The sequence below is a fragment of the Accipiter gentilis genome, chromosome 2 (assembly GCF_929443795.1).
Source record: "Accipiter gentilis chromosome 2, bAccGen1.1, whole genome shotgun sequence".
NCBI classification, from domain to species: Eukaryota; Metazoa; Chordata; class Aves; order Accipitriformes; family Accipitridae; genus Astur; species Astur gentilis.
In genome coordinates, this window is record NC_064881.1 from 41,130,516 (window position 1) to 41,149,712 (window position 19,197).

General features: G+C 40.5%; 1 long non-coding RNA gene across 3 annotated transcripts in view; it reads left to right on the forward strand.

Moving 5' to 3' along the window:
- The window catches only part of LOC126049149 (uncharacterized), a 54,715-nt gene that overhangs the window by 33,145 nt on the left and 2,373 nt on the right, over positions 1 to 19,197 (forward strand). For 2 of the 3 annotated variants that reach the window (XR_007509118.1, XR_007509116.1), the window contains one exon: positions 16 to 3,428. This is a non-coding gene — a long non-coding RNA (uncharacterized LOC126049149). The remainder of the gene's footprint in view (positions 1 to 15; positions 3,429 to 19,197) is intronic. The other variant, XR_007509117.1, reaches the window with a different exon arrangement.

Consider the following 19,197-nt stretch of genomic DNA (forward strand, 5'->3'; position numbering starts at 1 on the left):
TGTTGTGTTCAACAGGTTCTCTGAGCTTACACAAGCCACGTTCAAGGGAAGTGAGAGCCAAAAGCCATTACAGCATTGATCCCAAGGCTGTTGTCAGTGTTGGAACAGGTCCCAGCTGAATGTAATTTCTTCTTAGCACAAGGACTCACATCTTGGGAACAAAACCAAATGCTGTCAGACTGTAAGACAATTGACTTTTCTAGTTACAATGTAATTAATGCTATTTAAATCTCAGAAAAGAAAGCAAAGGAACCACAAAAGGTTCAAGTTTAGGACTATGCACCTTCCTTTCACTACCTATCTCAAGGGAAGTGAATCCATTAGAAATATGGCTCCAGATGCCAAAAACAATAAAAATGCATACTTTAAGGTCTAGCCAAATTGTGGTTAAAGTTATTTCTCTGTGGATCACACTCACTCATTAATTTTAAGACTGGACATTCTCCAAACTCTGTGGTTGCTTTGCAACAAGGGGTAAGATCCCAGTGATTAGATGCCTTACATTTTACTATTTTTTCTAATATACCCAGCTGAATCAAAATTAGGGTTTCAGAACTCTGTTGCTTTCTGAAGGAAAAGCAAAGGAGTAATGTAAACCTGTTGAAAATGCACACAAGCATTCAAAATAGAGTAAAGCAGTTTAGATTATATAAATCAATATGGCTCAATGGTTTGGATCACGTATATGTGATGTGGTCTTCTAGGATTTTCATTTTAATAGGTAGAAAAGTGCTGCGCTCAAATGCTTTCAACATAATTAAATTCACAGGAAATAATTTCATTTCAATATGGATTGGCAGGAAAAGATGATTCTTTTGGAGAATATAGGAAAAGGACCACATGAAAGACTTGCACTTTCATATAAAACATTGTGAAGTGCCCTATTCTTCAGAGGCATTTGCATAAAGAAAACAGTAAACAAACCAGCAGAACAGTGTGCTTCCAAAGCAAAAATAATCCTTTTTGAAAGACCATCCATGAAATTAAACTCTTATGGTAAAAGACGCTACAGAAAAGCATAAGGAAGGCTTGTAGTTACGTTGAAAATTGTTGAGGTTTGGTGTTTTTTTTTTCTTTAAATATTGATCCAGCAGAAGCAATTTATATTTTAAACTCCAAAAGAATACTGTGAATAGAAATACAGGTCTCTCTGTTGAGAAGCATAGTAACTTTATGGCAAACTTATTTTACAGATTATTTTAGCATATGCCTTTTTTGGAGAGACCAAAATGATATTAAGCTCATGTTTAAAAGCCTGAGATGATACTTTACTCGGGACTTTTTCTATAATATTCTTTGACTGCTGCATGCAATCTTTGTATTGTATGGGAAAATGGCCTTTCAGGTCATCTAAAGATGCTCGGTCACATTAAAATATTACAATCTTAAGCTAAAAACTTCTTAAAGAAGATTAAGGTTTTGCTCAGAAAATTGATCACTGCAATGCAGGGAGTATCTTTACAAAAACCCTTCTTCTTATACTCCTAAGCTTTTATACCCTTAAACACTTCTTAACATCTGCTGATGGCTACTACGGTAGAAAGGACACCAGATGAAATAGGTCTTGATCTGACCGGTGTTGATTTCTGCACAACGGACCTCCTGGCCCTGCCGAGGTCAGTGTTAAAATTCCCAGACAGAGTAGGTGAACTCTCCGGTAGTCCTGGGATGATTTCTGGGGTGTCTGTGCATTCAGGATACGATACGAGCTGAATGCTACTGGCGCCACAAGCAAGCAGCAGCGTAACCGTGCTGCTCTTGGACAAACGTAGGATCGTCCTCTCCTCTCCCATTTGAAAGAAAATTCAGATGTGTCTCCTTTCCTTGCAAAATCACCTGTGAGCTCACTCCCCAGGTTGGTGTAAATCCCCCAGATGCCTGCCACTGGGCTATAACTGGTATGACTCCAGTACCGACCTCTCCTGACCCCACACCTGCCTGGGCTGTGCCCACCTTCCCTTGTCCTGGGTCCGGCGCCTGGTCAGCAGCTCCACAAGATTTTCATGTTGCGGATACTCCATTGCTGTGCCACTAGCTCCAATGGAGGTAGCCCAGACACCTTTCTCGCGTACCCCATCCCTTCTGTTGCTGTAAAAATGACATTAACTCAAACGGGGTGAGTTAAATTTGGATTCTCATGCTCAGCTTTGAACAGCCAGACTTCAGTCGGTTTAAGGAAGACCTTTTATATTACTTTCTTGCATCTCTGGTGGTGTTATTTCCTTTGCCTTTCTTTTTTTTAGCCCCACAGCTTTTTAAAAACTGAAAAAAATGTCGTAACTATCATTACACATCAAATAATATGCAAAGTATCCTCCACAAAGCTGTGCAAATAATTGTGTATATGTGTCAAATGCTTGATCGCTTCTTAGGAACTGTTACAGCCTGGGAAATAATGGCTGGATATTTTAAAATCTTTCATTCACTTGATAGTCTAGGAAGTATTTTTTATGTAAATTGACTGTACGGAGTTATTTTACTTTCAATATAGATTATAAAATACATTAAAATTGAACTAAATTATTTTAGGCATGAAGATAGGTAGTGGGCTTTAATTTCCAGAAGGGGGCATTATAGACCCCAACTGGATCCTGTCAATGTATTGATGGTTGTTGAAGTTACAGGACCATATGAAACTCCCTATAAGGCTAGGGTACAGGTGTTTTGACTAATTTTTTTATTTCCATTTTCCAGGTGGGTGAACCACAGGGCTTTTATGAAAAAAGGAAAATTTTAAACAGCTAATTAGACCAAGGCTTTCTAAAGAAACAAATCCTTTAGCTAAACCATTTAGGAAAGATTTGCTCACTAATGTTTCAAGTGCTGCAGGTTTTCAGTTCCCCTCTTGCAGGAGCAACCTTGCAGATATACATGTGAATAGCCAGCTTTATGGCATTTCAGAAAGGACAGCCAAACCCAGAAATGCTTAGGATCACCAACCTTTTCTGACAGGCCTTGCTGGAAGTTGTCATCCCAAATGGTAGGTAGCAGTAGTCCGTAATGCAGGGGGAAGAAGCACTCACAGTGATTTCCATTAGTGTGCAGCATGGGATGTAGGGAATATGGAAGGCTCCAAAAGCCTGCATGGAAACGTATTGCCCCAGATGTGCTTAAAGTACTTGTTTAAGTTTCAGCCCTGCAAACCTTGTGCTTGTGTTTAATTTTAAAGATACAAGTAAGTTCTATTTATGTCAATATACAGAGCATCCATTTAGAAACTGTAAAAGTGATATCAGCCTTTTTTAGTTTTTGTTTTTAAGTTTGTATATCTCTATTACTGAGCAGACTGTAAGACCCAGTTGACGTTGAGTCATTTTTTCCAGCACTTATTTTTATTTTGTTAGTTGGAACAGTATGGCCACAGGATGGAAAGTTGAACATCTCTCTACTACAGACTCAAGCTGGATGATTTATGAGCCATGTGTGGGGTAAGATTTTAGAGAAATATATATTATACCTGTTCATCATGTTGACTTCTTTTAATGTTTCCCACATGTTACTATGACAACATTCATGGGATATATATTTTAATTTCTGTTGCACAGAGGAAGTGTGTCAGGTCTGCACATTTCACTTGATTTTATGGCTGAGCGCTGTGTCTGATGTAGGTTGTAAATCTTCTTGGAAAAATATATAAGAGAGTTTTCATCACAGTGGCTCTCCTGGCAATTCTGAAGTTTTAATAAGCATAATTTAAATTTTAAAAGAACTTTTACACCCCTTGTGATGTGGAGACTTCTAAAGTGGGGGCAGCAAATACTGTACAGAAAAGCAGAAGCTTCATGGTAACAATTGCTGAATGCGTTAAGCAGTTAAACACATTGTTAAAACCCTTACATCAATAAACCCTGGAAAAATATCTTGTGGCCAATATTTAATTTCCTGTTTTCCTTACAGTGGGTACAGGATAGTTTTTAAACTTCCAGCTTTTTTTTTCCTTGCAGAAAAAGTGGCTTAAAATGTTCTTTATAGTTTTCTAAACACGTTTTCCCTGGGACCTGAAGGGTTTTCACAACAGTGAGATTTTTCTTTTAAAAAATAGATGTAAAAACTAGATGGAACTTTCTGAATTAGCCTAGACAGTCTCAGTTTCTGCACTCTAAGCTGTTGTTCTACATGGCAATTAGTTTGCATATGCATCTGAAACCAATGCAGAGAAAAGTGACAGCAAGTTGTGCTGATAAGTTGTTGAATGGAAGTATTCAGCAGGCCAAAACCCATTAATCACAAGGAACATTCTCCCTGTGATACTTCAGCATGTAGTTAAACAAGACTCCACTTATTTATTTACTTTTCTGTGTAATTTTTTTAATCAGAGTGGGAACACTGACTGCAGAGATTCCCCCCCCAAAAGTGAAATCTCCTCCAAATCACGAAGTTAGAACTAAAACATAATTACCCATAAAGAATGAAGACTTTTAGTAATTTCCTGTCATTTCCCACCAAATTAAATTTTTGCCTTGTAATACTACTACACAAAAACACCGGTCCCACCTCACGTATAGTAAGTGGAGCACCCTATATGAAGGCTCCATTCTCACTTTTCCTGTTCTAACACACCTATGTTCATAAAGGAAAGGAGAAAATCCACATCCCGTTAGTCTTCTTCCAGGCTATTTTTTAATATCGCTCCCTTTTTGCCCTTGTAGCCACTGTAGCTTTTGCACTTGGACACCTAATAAGTCAGTGGAATATCAGGTTGTTTAGGACAAATGGCTGCAGCTGTTTGTTTATATTCATATATACTATTGACCGTATTGGTATAATGGTATATTTATCTTTCTAGTATTTAGCCTGTGTTCGTTGCCTGCAGCCCATGCTGTGCTATACCTCTGGGCATACCATTGCAGCTTAGTTCTGTTCTCCTATAACTTTATTACTTCTTGTAAAGTTGTGGCATTTTTAAAAAGTGGAGCTCTAGGGGAATTTACACCCTGGAAACACCTGACAAGTGTAGTTAGCAGAGGGTTTTCTGAAGCCCCCAAAATAGTCCTCACCTGACCTTCCACCAGTGGGAAGTACCACAGCTTAAAGATTAGCTGGTCCTTCATCGCTGTGCCAGAAACAGCTCTGAGGGCCACCTGGGGGGGCATGAGTGACCTCCCACACGCTACCCACCGCTGCTTTGAGAACGGCTGCGATCGGCAGGATAACAGCTTTGGAGTCCAGCTAACTCACTGCCCAGCTGTGGCAGAGCTTTTGTAAAAGCCTGTGCCTTTACTGTGATTCCTGAAAGGCCGGCGTGCTGCTAAGCTTTCATCACAGGCTCCGTGACCTGCCTGGGATCTCCTGTTTGACACGGACCGTTAGGAAAGTCCCTTCCTGGAGGCCACCAGAGTATGAGCAGAGATCTGTGACCTCCTTTCCTCACAGGGCCAACTGCTGGGACATGCTTTCTTTGTCCTCTGCAGCAACAATGTGGTAGTATAAATCATTCCACGGCTTGCTTTTCAGTTTATGCTTGGCCTGTTTGGATTGTTGCAGATGTTACAAATTCACCCTGCGTTTTGACCGAGATTTTTTTCCTCATTTGGAAAGTTGTATGAGCTTCTTTTTGCAGAAGAGGCTTGCTTCATTTGGTAACACCAGACAAACTGACAGAACAGGAGGAAAAAAACCCCCAACTTGGCCCAGAGCTTCACAATTTCTTCATAAGCATATAGATGCTAATTTCCCATGTGATTTTCAGTCTGGCCATACCAGGCTCACATAAAGGGCCAGAATATGTACAACCCTTTCATCTGGCAGACCTAGACCCAAACGTGAAGTGTATGCCAAAGCACAAAGGGCAGATTTATGTGGGAAACTTGAGTCTATTCTGTTAGCTCTGTCTGTAGAGAACTTTTATAGACATCAGCTGGAGAGCGAACAAAATTTTGACAGGGTCAAGTTTCACCACCTGTGCTGTGGGGAAACACTGGTGGTAAGTTTGTATGTTTTCTACTGGAGATGCTGCAAAAAATAATGGTGCTTTTAACTCTGCTAAATGGTGTCGGAAGAAAAGAAGTGAAATGAATAAACGTATTGATGTGTATTTTCTCTGAAGAATATGCTGAAAATTATAAAGGAATATGCTATAACATAAATTTCTGTTTTTTTCCAAGGGATCATGCCACCATATGATAATACTTCTAAGCATTTCTCAGATGGACTTGGTGCATATCACACAGCTTAAATTTGGCAGAGGAATAGGAACAGGGAGAAGTAAACTTCAGTCAGTTTGTCATATTGTCCATGGTGGAAAGAGAATTTCCAAAGCATGTAAGGGATTGAGGAACATCAATCCACTGGAAGACTGTTGTTAAAAATCCCCCCGTCCCCCATTTATCATGGGGGTACAAGGAAAGACTTAGAAACTTTCATTGTTGGTATTTCAAAAGTTTATGTTCCTTTACAGCAAGGTGGCAGGAAAAGACAGACACAGTTTTAGCAAAGATAATTGCTTTGATAAGGAGTCAGGTATTAGTGTAGACCTTTGGCAGCTATCTTAAATAGCTTGTTTAGCTGCCATACTTAGCACTGTAGCCACACCAGGCTAAATGTATGTTGGCCTTTCCTGATCCTGCAGCCCCAGCAGCCCTAGGTGTCTCTGGAATTTGGATAGGAAGCCAGCTGGAAATGTCAGGCACAAAACTCTCTAAGGCACAATACAAGAATTCTTGTTCAGACCATGCTTCAGCTCAAAGAAACTGAAAAAGCACTATATGCATTTGTTTCTGACATTGGAGCTTGGCTAAAAGTTGGGAAAATGAGAAGGATCTGATTCTGAGATCAAGAGCAAATGGATTAGGTATTGTACAGAAACACAGAAAAATACAAAATACAAAGATGATCTCTCACCAGACAGTTCCTCGCCTTTGTAGGCAGCGTACAGATGACAGTGGGAGATGATAGGTAAGTACCTCACAGAGACTGAAGGAAAATAGGAAAGAAGGAACTGACTGCAGTGAAATACTCTGTCACAACCCCACCACTGCTGGCTTGTGATCAGGTTTGCAGTTTTAAATGCAAAATGGCACGAAAATCTGCAGACTGAGTCTGTGACAAAGGATTGGCATCTTACTGAAGTGCCATGCATGTTGTAAAACATATTTACCATTTTTTAAAATCACTTTGTGACTAATAACGTTTTAGCAGTGCATAAGAAATTTATGTGCCTTTCAGGGAGGCATTTGACGGTAGGGGTTTTAGGCTTGGTGCTCTAATGGTTCAACTCCAGGAGTGAAGCAAATTGATTTGTAATGTGATAGAGTCACCAGAGCCATCAACACATTTATACCACATGACTTTTCCCCAGCTGATAACGCTGTAGTTTATGGTGGATTTTGGCTGAACTCAAAGTAGAAAAGAAGACAAAGACTGGAAAGCCAATGGAAAAGAGTCCAACATAATGAAAGCACATCTGCATCCAAGTTTGGTAGATGAGCAGAAGAATGGGGAGGATAAAAAAGGCCACATATATCTTGACAGTCTTGGTAAATTTGAGAGGTATGTTCTCCTGGTTGAAGGAAGCTTAGCATTAAGATTTGCCAAATATACTTTCATCTTTTTTCTGCTAATATTTGTTATTATAACAAACACCTCCCTGAATTGTACCTGTTCTGCTTTCAGAGCAGAATTGTCCAGTGCCAGCTAGGTGCCTATGTCACTGCTGCAACTAGGAAAGTTAATTGTCTGAAGTCTCAGTAGACAGCCCAGTTGGTGGGCAGATATCTAAACTGACCAACAGACAGGAGAGAGGTTGTCTGTCTGTCCCCTGGGTTATGAATTAGGTGTCTGTATGAGACTGTCATTGGTAGGTCCAATGCATTTCCTGCACTTTGAGGTCTAAATCATGGTTTTGGATGTAGAAGAATGACTTACCGTTTTAAAATGTTTTGTTATGCCTGACACTGATATGTTGACCTAGTAGTTACGGTACACACCCCAGAGGAGGAAGGCTTGTCTTCTATTCTTTGTTCAGCCTTAAGAAGTTTAAATATGCAGATACCATCTAAGTTCAAATGAGCATCTTAGAGATTCACAGTCTTGCTGAAGCTAGACTGAAATGCTGCCAACAGCACGAGAATCATGTGGCCAGAGAGACACCTTAGTTCCAGTCCCTGCTTCTCTGACTGTTTTGTACACTTAGCATTAAAAACAAAATAGAAGCCACTAAATAAATTTCTAAAGTAAGCATTTTGGGAAAGCTTGAGACCAAGCTTACTTCAGTGTCCTCGTTCCTGGGCTCACAGATTTGTGTTCACCCACAAAAGAAATAGAAAGCGCTCTATCTTTGCCATTTTCTTTACCATTTGGTAAACAGAGTTGTTCTAAAGGTTTCTGTAGTAGTCAGAGATCTTAATACCCTGTGGATATGATTCTTTCCATAAGGGACAGTGGGAGTAAGTCTTTCACTCTGTGGACATTAATACCAGTGCCTCCTTTTAAGAAAACTGCTAAAATACACCGAGATTTGACTCATAATGAGGTATAAATTAATCTTATTGAATTATTGCATGCTCAGGTGTTCTTTTTTGTTGAGAAACTCTAGATGGCAGGATGGAGATTTTGCAATGCTTCTGCTAAACTTGGTTAAGACTGCTCAGGTGATAATATTAAATGTCTGTTGTGCCTGATGGTGCTGGTACTGTCAATGAGAAGGCATTAATCAGCAGTTAGTGAGATGATCTTTGCTTAGTTAATTTCCATGCTATAATTCTAAATTATACTGAGACACCGTGGAGACAGATACTTTAGTGACTCCCATGAAAGATTTATTGCATATGGTTGAAACTTTGAGAAAATGAGGAATTTATTCTTCTGTCCTGTACATAACAATTTTGTTGACACTGTGTATTAAAACTGCCCAAATAACTGCAAAAATATATTACTACAAGTCATAATTTCTATTCAAAGGTATCCTGTTGCCTGTCCAAAACAGTGAAGCAGAAATGTAACTGTGAATGTGAACTAAATCAGATATGACGCGTATTATTGTCTAGGCAAGTGACTCGGGCAGCTGTGATACAGAGAATTGATAGGTCCTGCCTCAGGCAGAGGGGAAATGTTGACACACCTGGATAGTCACATTTTATCAAGGAGTCAAACCTGCAGTTTCATGCTCTGGTATAAAGTGGCATTTCTCATTTCCAAAATATTTGATTCTTCAAAAGACTAGGACCTGGACTAGAGCTACATTACATCTGAGATTTAGTATGTGCTTCTTTATATTCAATATCCTTGAAAAAGACAGCCTACTGGGGGTTCAAAGATATTTTTTGACTTTGTATCAACAAAAGCAAACATAGGAAAGTAAGTAATAAGATTGTTATTATCAAGTACCAACATTTTTGAAACCCAATACCACCAAATAGCTCCATCTCTGTCCCTGGTGGCTATCAATAGTGAAGATGTAATTGCATTTTGTCATACAGTTAAGATATGATTATCAGCAGACAGTTTATCCAGTCTTTGGCTTAATTTGCTGCAGATGAAAAGACATAAATTGGCTTTGTGCAGAGTCAGGTGTGGTCTGCAGAATGTATGTACCCAGGTGCAGTGCCATGAAATGCAGGTGATCTGTCCAGTAATACTTTATATCCTGGCACAAAGCCAGAGCAGAAAAAGCCCACAAGGGAACACCTTCGAGAGACTTCCAGATGGTTCTGTACAGGCGGCTTGGGCACAGCTTAATTTATTTGCTTTGGCTAGGTGTGGATATAGCATTCAACTGAACTAGAAAGCCAGTCAAAAGCCTGGAGCACAGTATAGAAACAAATGCGACTCTGCAATATGCTTTTGTAACTACTACACTCATGGTTCTTCTATGACTTGGGCATCACAGATCCCTTATGTATAACATAGAGATAAGTATATATGGAAACATGACAAATGCACAAAGAAATATCTTCTTATGTCCTACTCATGATGATATATTAAGCATTGTCTGGCATTGTTTCTGTGTATCAAATTCAAGGTTGTGATCAATTCTCTTTTTCTTTCTATTGCATTTGTTCTTCTATATTTCGTCACATGGTTTTATTTATATTTTGTCAAGGGTATCCTGAAACCCCTGCTCCAAGGTGCTGTTAAGTTAAAAGAAATAACTAAGATTTTTCAACTTCAGAAATAAGCTCTTGATATGTTGTGCCTGTGGCACAGTAGCTGGGGAAGTATGAGCCCACATCCGTGCTGCTGCATGAGTGTGGTTCCACAGCTTTGAATTAGCCAGTTGACACTGGCATTGGAGAGGCACTATGGAGAGCCACCGCCTGACACCTTGCTTCAGGAGCAGGAGGCTGTTGACACACAGATGCGGACACTGCTCTTTACTGTCCAATGAGAGCAGTTTGTAAGTAGAAAACTGTTATTTCAGTTTCCGTGAGTTTGCAATGAAAAGAAGTAGTTAACATCTACCAGAAAACCTGTCAAATTCTCAGGTCATGCTTGGCCAGAACAGGCTTTGGGCAGTATTCCTTCATGGTTTCTGTTGTTCTTGATCCTTTGTATCTAACACTTAGCAAAGAAGAGCCGTTAGGAAAAAAGTGCAGCCTGGAAAGCAGATTCCACTGCAATGAGGCAGAATTAAAGCAGCCGGTCCAGAGATTTAGCCAGTGATAGGAAGGCTTCAGTGATGAGACTGTAGCTTCGTGATTGAACATGCCCTTTATCAATTCAGAGTGACATCAGCTTCAGTGGGATTTTGCTGGTCCTAGGTGGAAAGTGCTAGGCCTCAAGAAATACTTTCCCATGAAGTATTTTCTCAGTTATGTGATGGACTCTAAAGCAGATTTGAAAGGGATATTCTCTTTCTATGATATGTGATATGCCATTTTTTTCATGAAATGAAATTAATGAGCCAAATGTCCAAGCGTGCTTCCTTGGGTGCAACCAGGCCCAAGAATCACCTCGATTAGAGCAAACGCCCTTGCAAAATTACCAGAGGGACTACTTCAGAAAAGTGTATTCAGTGTTACTGGTAAAATATTTCATGCTATTTCTCATTGCAACACTATATTCCTTAGAATGGTTTCAATTATATATAGTGAGTCAGGGCTTGCCTATGGGGAGAATGAAGCTGGCTTCAGACTTCTGAATTTTACAAGGACAAGGGGCTGGGCCTCAGTCATTCCTGCCGGGGGAGCACGAGTGTTTAATAACTGTTGCTGTTCCTGCTGCTATTGGGTGGATGACAGAAATGATGGCAGTGCCTCTGGAGTACCACCTGCCTCTGCCTGCAAAACCAGCCACCATCCTATACAGCCCACCTCTCACGGGGTGGTAGTAGCACAACTACCTTAGTAGGGCTACTCTTGTCCTCGTCTGGCCCAACCTAGTGACCGATGACTCTAGACGTGTGTAGAATGAGTGTTGGTGAGAAAGCTAGGGGGAAATCAAACCTCTGAGTTTAAAGATAATTAGCACTCTACCTAGTCTCCAAGAAGACACTTGGACAAAGAGGCTTGCATGGGAAATGGATTAAAATACCAATGCATTGATAATGCCTAAGCCCATCTACTTAGTGCAGTACTCGGTGTGCTAAGTCATGCTGTAAGATATAGCAAACTAGTCAGTTCAGTGTACAAACCTGAATGAAAAAATAGGGTCACAGTCACACACTGAGATTAATCTATCTCTTTGCAAAAGGTGTTAGGAGAGCATTACTGTTTATAGGTGGTCAGGACTGTGGTTTCCAGATGACTGAACTTCCATCACATCTGGATGAAATCTGACAGCACTTTAAGGAAAGAGATTTGCTTGCCACTCTCCATCCTGAGCAATACCAAATATCCTTCTTGACCATTGAAAGCAATGGGACCTCTGGTATTAAGGACTTTTCCAGGCTTGACTCTGAAATAACTGACAACAAGTCCTTTAGAACATGAGTTTTTATTGTATGTTCCCAGAGAGAAGAGAAAAGGGTTTGACTATTCATAACCAGGAGTTCTGAAAAATGTGGCAGTCCCATATAATGGCTTTATGAAACTTACGTACATAGTATCCCATAGACTGTATAATGTTTAAAAATATCCTGTCACTTAGAGAGTCTTGAAAAACAAGATTGTTCCATTTACAGGCCTGTTAAGAATTACAAGCCAATATGGCCAATGCATTAATTCACTATGAGGCTTTGCTACCATAATCCATCATTATCAGGCCCAGAAGTGGAAAGCCAGCATGACATTTAATGGCATATAGAGACATAAAATCTGGAAACTGCTGCAACTTCTTACAAGCCAAGTAGAATAAAACATTAATCAAAAAGGTCATAAAGTGCAAATGATAAATGGTTACGCAAGAAAGCAAACCACATGTGTCGCTGCTACTTCCTTCACACTTCTATTCCTCTAGCAAAAAAACCCCAAACCAACAATCATTACAGTTAGCAAAACTGCTATCAGGACTGTTACAACTGAACAGATCTAAAAAGACTGAAGTCCTAGGAGGAAGGATAAGAAGTGAGCAGTATCTGGGACCTTGATTTTTCTTTGTTGATTGGTAAATAGCAGCAACAGGAATGGGCCAGGAAGAATAGTGCAAGAGCTATTGGGAATGGGGAGCTCTACAATAGAGGGAAAAGGACCACTGCAGAAAAATGAATCTTGACTTTGGGAAGGTTTGGGGGTGTGCTAAAGTGGAAGGGAAAAAGCTCTATGTAGTAGGTAGTGCCCTTTCTGTCCTGTAGGGTAAATATACCACTTGTGCCCACAAAGAACTGTCCCTTACTGTCTGTCTGACTAAACCATGGCACGTGCTTTAGCAATAAAGGAATATCCATGAAGACCAAATGTATTTGGCAAGCCAGCAATCAACCTGTGCATGGTAAAAGAAGGGTCAGGCCTGGAAAATTTGGCAGAATCCAAGCCTGATGATGCAGCTCTTTCCTGGACTCAGTGTGTGGATTGTCCGGCTCATAGTTCACAAACGAGGTTCACCATGTCTAGTGCACACAGACAGCTCAGGGGGTTACAAAAGTGACTCAGCCTTGGGTTGCCTTGGGGCCCTGTCTCTCTGCGGAGATGACTCACAGGGAGCTGTGTAGACAGCTTAGGCCTGGGTTGTCGGATAAACCCTAAACTAAACAGGGCGGTGGCTGCACTGTTCAAAGAACCAAAACCTGAGCTGAGCCTTGAAATCCCTTAATAATAGTAGTCCTGAGTCTCAATCCAACCACTATTCAGTTACCTGAGGAAGCAAGGTAAAAAAAAAAAATGGTTTCAGCTTCAGTTTCAAATGACAACCTTGTGCATTCAAACAATCACAGACCAGCAAAGGAAAGGTAAGGGGAAACTCCACTCAGATATACATAATCCGTTTAGGCATATATCATAATCCACTCAGACATAGTCATACACACCATTCCACAAGTCAGGGGATAAAAACTCTAAGATTGAGGTTGGAAATGGGGGGCAGTCACTTCTCCAGCTATACAGTTGGCTTGTGAAGGAAACCCTTCCCCCCCTTGATCGGGACACCAGTCAAGGTACCTTCCCTGGGATTGAGAGTGCTTACCTGGAGGCGTAAGTGAATATTGTTTATGCTTTAAGTTTGTAAATGCATTTGTGGTTGTCTGTGAATCGCTTGTGGTTGTAATAATGTACTACTCTTGCCTTAAAAATTGCAATAGTGCATTCCTCCATTGTATCTGTAAAACCTGCAATAGTGGCGTGTTAAGTCTGTAAGTGAAGTTCAAATAAGTCGTTTGCTTGAACCTTGTAGTTAAGTCCTTTTCCGTCACACTCAGTAACAGCTGCTATATCACATAGCCAGGAGTTATACTGGCCTTGTACTTCCTCATGCTGCCTTGTGCTCTGCCAGGTCATGATTTCAAGCTCATGAAAACCAAAAAGGTAGAGTTACAGTACGATTGCCCTGATGTATGGCCTCAGCTCTGCCTACTCTTGGAATGAGTCAGTCTTTTGGGTTTTTCCCCACAGTAAAGTATACGTAAAACTACTAGTTACTTTGTGCATCAAAGATAGATGTACCTTGCTCTTGGTATAAAAATGATGTTAATTTCATTGAAAGGGCATATACTGGAAAGCTGCAAAAAACTGGATGGGGAGGAGGGGTCAGAAGAATTTACTGTGATTCATAGGAGGAGTCCTTCTTGCTTCATGTTCTACCTGACAGGCTGCAAGGGAAGCTAGTCTTTTTGATGGCATCAGCAACAAAGAGGGGAAGGGCTAGGACTAGATACTCCGTTCCTACTCCCCACCTCTGCCCTGGGCTTTCTTTTTCCTTTCCAAGTCCTCTTCTTTCAGGAGGATTCTTAGGGAGACTGAGGTGGGAAGAAGAGCTAAGGCATACTGACAGAGAGATTTCTTGGTGCCTGCTCATTCCAGCCACTGCGCCCAAAGAATAGTCCCTCCTGAGTTTGACTCCTTCCCTCCCAAGATGCTCCCATCATCTCTCTTACCTCTAGAAATGCTTAGGGTCACAGCCTGCAGTACCAACAGGCTGAATGCATGCTGGAGGCTCCTAGATACACATTTTTCTCTGTGTAACTCCACCTCTGTACCTGGACAGAGGGTGTGTTTGTTGTTTTCAGGAACTTGGCTCCCATTCAGACTCATAGTGTAGCTAAATAACACGCTGGGGAAAAAGCTAGCTTTAAAAGTTCCTGCCTACTGGCTACACATTACTGTCTTTCTCTCCCTGTTGCAATTAACTGCCCTCTCAGCTGTGCTGGTACAGATGTTCCTGAGGTCATAAACATGGAAACAGTCCTTGCTAAAATAACCTCTTATTTCAAAACCAATAAATGGAACTTGTAGAGTCTCCACCTTCAGAGATACTGAAATGCCATCTGGACATGGTCCTGGGCAACCTGCTTTAGGTAGCCCTGCTGGAGCAAGGGATTGGACTAGATGAACTCCAGAAGTCCCTTCCAACCTCAAGCATTTTGTGATTCTGGGATTCTCTAAAATGAGGGTAAATCCCCTGTTTACTAATGGCAGCAAGGTAATGGAATCAGTAGGACCAAGAGCTTCTTAAAAGGATTATATGTCTCATTGGTGTTCCACAGCATGGCCTTGCTGTGTTGAAGCCTGGTTTTGCATACAGGGCTAGAAGAAAGGGGTTTTTCAGGACCCTGGGTGACAAGCAGGCAGCTGGGTCTAGCCTGAGTCCCTTGCTTGGGTGTATCAGCTTGGGTGTATCCAGGGCCAGAATTTACAAGGATGCAGATACAGGCAGAGTAGGAATTGTACTGTCAGTTCACAGATAGATATAATTTTCAGAGGCTGCAACACACCACCTTGAAATCAGTGTCTCACAAACTGTCTTGGTTCTGTCATGTCAATTTGTACGAAGAGGTACTGGAAAGTCATCTTCTGCAACCAATGCATTTATGACCTTTTAAATATTTCTTTTGCTGAGTGGCAGTGAGTGCCAAGATCAAAGCTTAGGGGGTGATTAAACTGCAGAGATTTAAGCCATAAGCAGGAAACTGATATCCAATAGGTTGAGAGGGTAATGTATCTTGGGAAGTCATTGAAAAAAACAAATCAAGGCTGTGAAGCCTAACTGGAAGTTTGATTAGGTACAGAAAATTTCAAAGCAATCTGAGACTGCACATACATTTGAAAGCACTTGGAAAAATAGGCTGTTACTTAAGAAATTATTCCCACTATGATATTGTGAACTCGCTGCAAACAGCTTCATACATTAAACATCTAGAATCCAGATTCACTCAGGTCTGATGAGTGGTATGACTAGCACTGCATTAGTCTTACCATGTTTTTACCTAATCATTGGCTTTAGGGAATGCTTTTTGAGGTGAAGGAATGGTATCACCTGGCAGTATAAAGAAACATTAAAATCAACCTAAACGTCAAAGAAAGATGCGATAGCTTTTTGTTTGCAGCTGTTACTGCCACTGCATTTTGTGTGCCTTTTTTCCTGGATTGATAGCAAAAGCTGAGATATATCATACTTTGATTTAGATGTGTAATTGAAGTATCTTAATGCAGAAGGAGGATTCCCAGGCTACATCCCCAGTGAAGGCAAGGGGGTGTCAATGGAGGATGATTGAACACACCAGTGCACCTCAGGGAGACAAGTTGGTACATAGATAGGCTGAATCATGTCTCTGTCTCCATGTCTCTGTCTCCCTTGCCTACAATGATAGCTTGAATTTTGAGGGTCCTTAAGTGCAGCATCTCAATTCTGTATCTAAAGCCTGGTGGGAGGGATCTGGGTGCAAGTCCTTGCTGTCCACAACTGATCAGTGATGACTTTCCATTCATTGTCCATCTGTCTTTGGCTGTTCATTTTTTCCAGTGTAAACCTCTGGAAATGCTGCAGTAATCACCACACACAGCTGTAAAACTTCTCCCTGTTGCTCCTTGGTTGTCTCCAGACCTAATGTTAATATTGCCTTCATATTCTGCAGTAATGCTGGCCATGAGACCAGGCAATTCAGACAGGGCATGGACCTAGGATTTCCTTTCAAGGATCCATATGAGATTCTTGGGGCAGTCAGTCACAGAAGAAGGCATTTGTTCACTGTGCAACAGAAAGTCTACTGGTTCTGTTTCCCTTCTATTCCTCTAAGAGGAACTGCTGATAAACTTAGAAAGTTGATTTTATTTTTTTATCTTAACATAACACCAGGAAACAAAATATCCAGTGAAAACTGGATAAGGTATAACAACCTTACCTCTGTATCAAATGTGTGATTTAGCTTCTGTGTCACTGAGAATTTATCTAGGAAATTCCTTGTGAGGAACAAAAATATACCATAAAGATGAACTACACTGGCTATTCTTCTTCTGAAAGAGCAATAGCCAGAGACTTCACACTCAGGCAATCTGATACTATTTAGAGAACTGCATAGCTAACACTTCACATATCACCTTTGGAATTGCTACTAATAGAAAACGTAGTAATAGATTTTGTACTCATTTTCTGCATCTCATGAAACTGGTGAGGTACTGGAAAGATGAGAAGCAATGCATAATACGGCATAATAAATTTTATTCTGAATAAAAGGGGAAACCAACTTAGCTCTAAGCAATAGCAATATGATGTGGCTGGTAATCTAAGAAGTTACAGACGCATAAGAGGATTTTGGAGTTTAAGCAGTGAAATGAGTTTATAAAAGAAAGGTCTGGAAAAAAACACATTTTAATTCCCTGTCTTATCACTGGGTACTAAGGCCATGCTCCTAAAGTTTGTTTTCCTTTTCTTAGTAGACACACTGTTATTTTGCCCTTGATATCAATGACACAGTACTTTTAAATTAATCTGAAATTATAAGATATGGAATGAGGACAATTTCTCTTACCTAGCATACCACTATGTTGCAGATAATTGCAACTTTCTTCATGTGTTATTAAGTGTACAGAAGAGTGAATAGCAAATTTACAGTTCATCCAGGAGATGTCTCTCTCTTCCTAAAATATGCCAAAGCCATTTGTGTTTCAAGGGATCTATCTTGCATTACAGATGTTGGCTCCCTCAGTCTGCAGTTATGACCTCGCAAGAAAGCGATACGCAGTCTGACCGCTATGTATGCTGTGTTCTGTTGTGGGGTTTGGCTGTTGTTTCCAGTGCAAACGCCTCATTTTTAGGTCGATGTTTTTAAAAACCATGGGAGCTGAACAAACATTTGTGCTGCAGCCTTGTTTTTTTCTCACCCACTTCAAACTTAGGCAGTAGGCTAACTTGCTTGTTTTCTACAACCAAGTAATTTATTGTACAGTTCTGTAACTGCGACCAAAGAACACACAGTGCCATCAATGGATTTTGGGACAGATACAGCTCAGAGGAGCCTGAATATGTGCTATTATTCTGCTAACAACATCCAGAATATAGTATGAACAGTAAATAATTAAATATTCTTATTGAAATACAACACAAAGGAATTTAATCCAGAGACATGTATTTTGAAATATTTTCAGTTCTACTGCACGTAACATGCAGAATAGCAGATAGTCCTATGACAGTCAATAAATTTTAGTTTTGCTAATGACACAGTAAAAGAATTTATGCTTTAAGAAATTGCATTGTTTTAGCAATACAGAGGAGAGTCAAAACACTTGCAGTCCTAAGTCCTTTGGATCTACTGTTTATTCTCATCATTGCAGTGGCTTACCCTGTAGTTTATGATATCAGCTCAGGTGAAGCCAAAACATGTTTTGTGAGGAGACAGACACAGAAATCTCTTTTTTCTCTGGACAGAGCAAGCCAACAGCCTGGTTAGCCCAATGATTTTATTAATATGTATTTTTTCATGAGTTCCACTGACTTATTGATGATCTTCACTGGGAATTACAGGAATTATGACACCCATAACAGTTGGTGGTTTTTTTCTCATGGGAGAAATAATGAAATGTGATATGAAATTTTAGTCTGGTGAATAGGTGCTGGGGCTTTCAGATGCTTTGGAGGAAAAATAATTGGATTTATATGAGCATTTTCTGACTACTGCCATTGGAGAATGAAGTACTCGTCCATGCGGTGGTCCAAGATGAATCTGTGTACTTGGTGATTGGCTGCCTGGCCTTTGGGCAGATCAAGAAGGAGGCAGGAAAGGATGATGCCTTAGCAGAGTTACTCTGCTTCTGGAAAGAAACAGAGAGCTAAGCATACACATTTCCCCCCAGAATTCCTCAAGAAAAGAAAAGGGGCAGTAAGATGCCCCCAGCAAGAAGTGGGGACAAAGAGGCAAAGTTGAGCCTATGTCCAAAAAGTCAGGCTATTCACACACCAGTATGGATTTAGCTCAGAGGAACTTCTAGGTTTGATTTGAAGTCTCTGGGGGCATGAGCTGTCCTGTGGCAACTCTGTCTCTTTTGGCAATAATATTTCTGTTGGCAAGCTGAGTGGCAGTACTCAGTGGTAAGAAAAGAGAAGTTTCACCTGGGTTTCCTCTTCTCAAGGCATCAAGACCAAATGCTGTTCACTTGTGTCGGTCTTCATGACATGATTCCCCTTAGGGACTCAAAAGTTCATTAGAGTCATCGAGGTATCTGAGTTAAACTTAACTAAAAAAAGGACCTGCTTGTACATGTCAAAGGTTGGCTTTCAGGCTCTCTGCAAATTCAGAGGAAAAGATACAATTTTCCCACACTTTTAAGGACCTCTTTTTAATTGTAACAGCAAAAACCTACTCATTTGTCTTTAAAACAACACCAAGCAGCAAAGGTATTACATGGTAGTTACGGAGACCTGCTGAATATCACATTTCTTGGACACTCTAAATGAGGG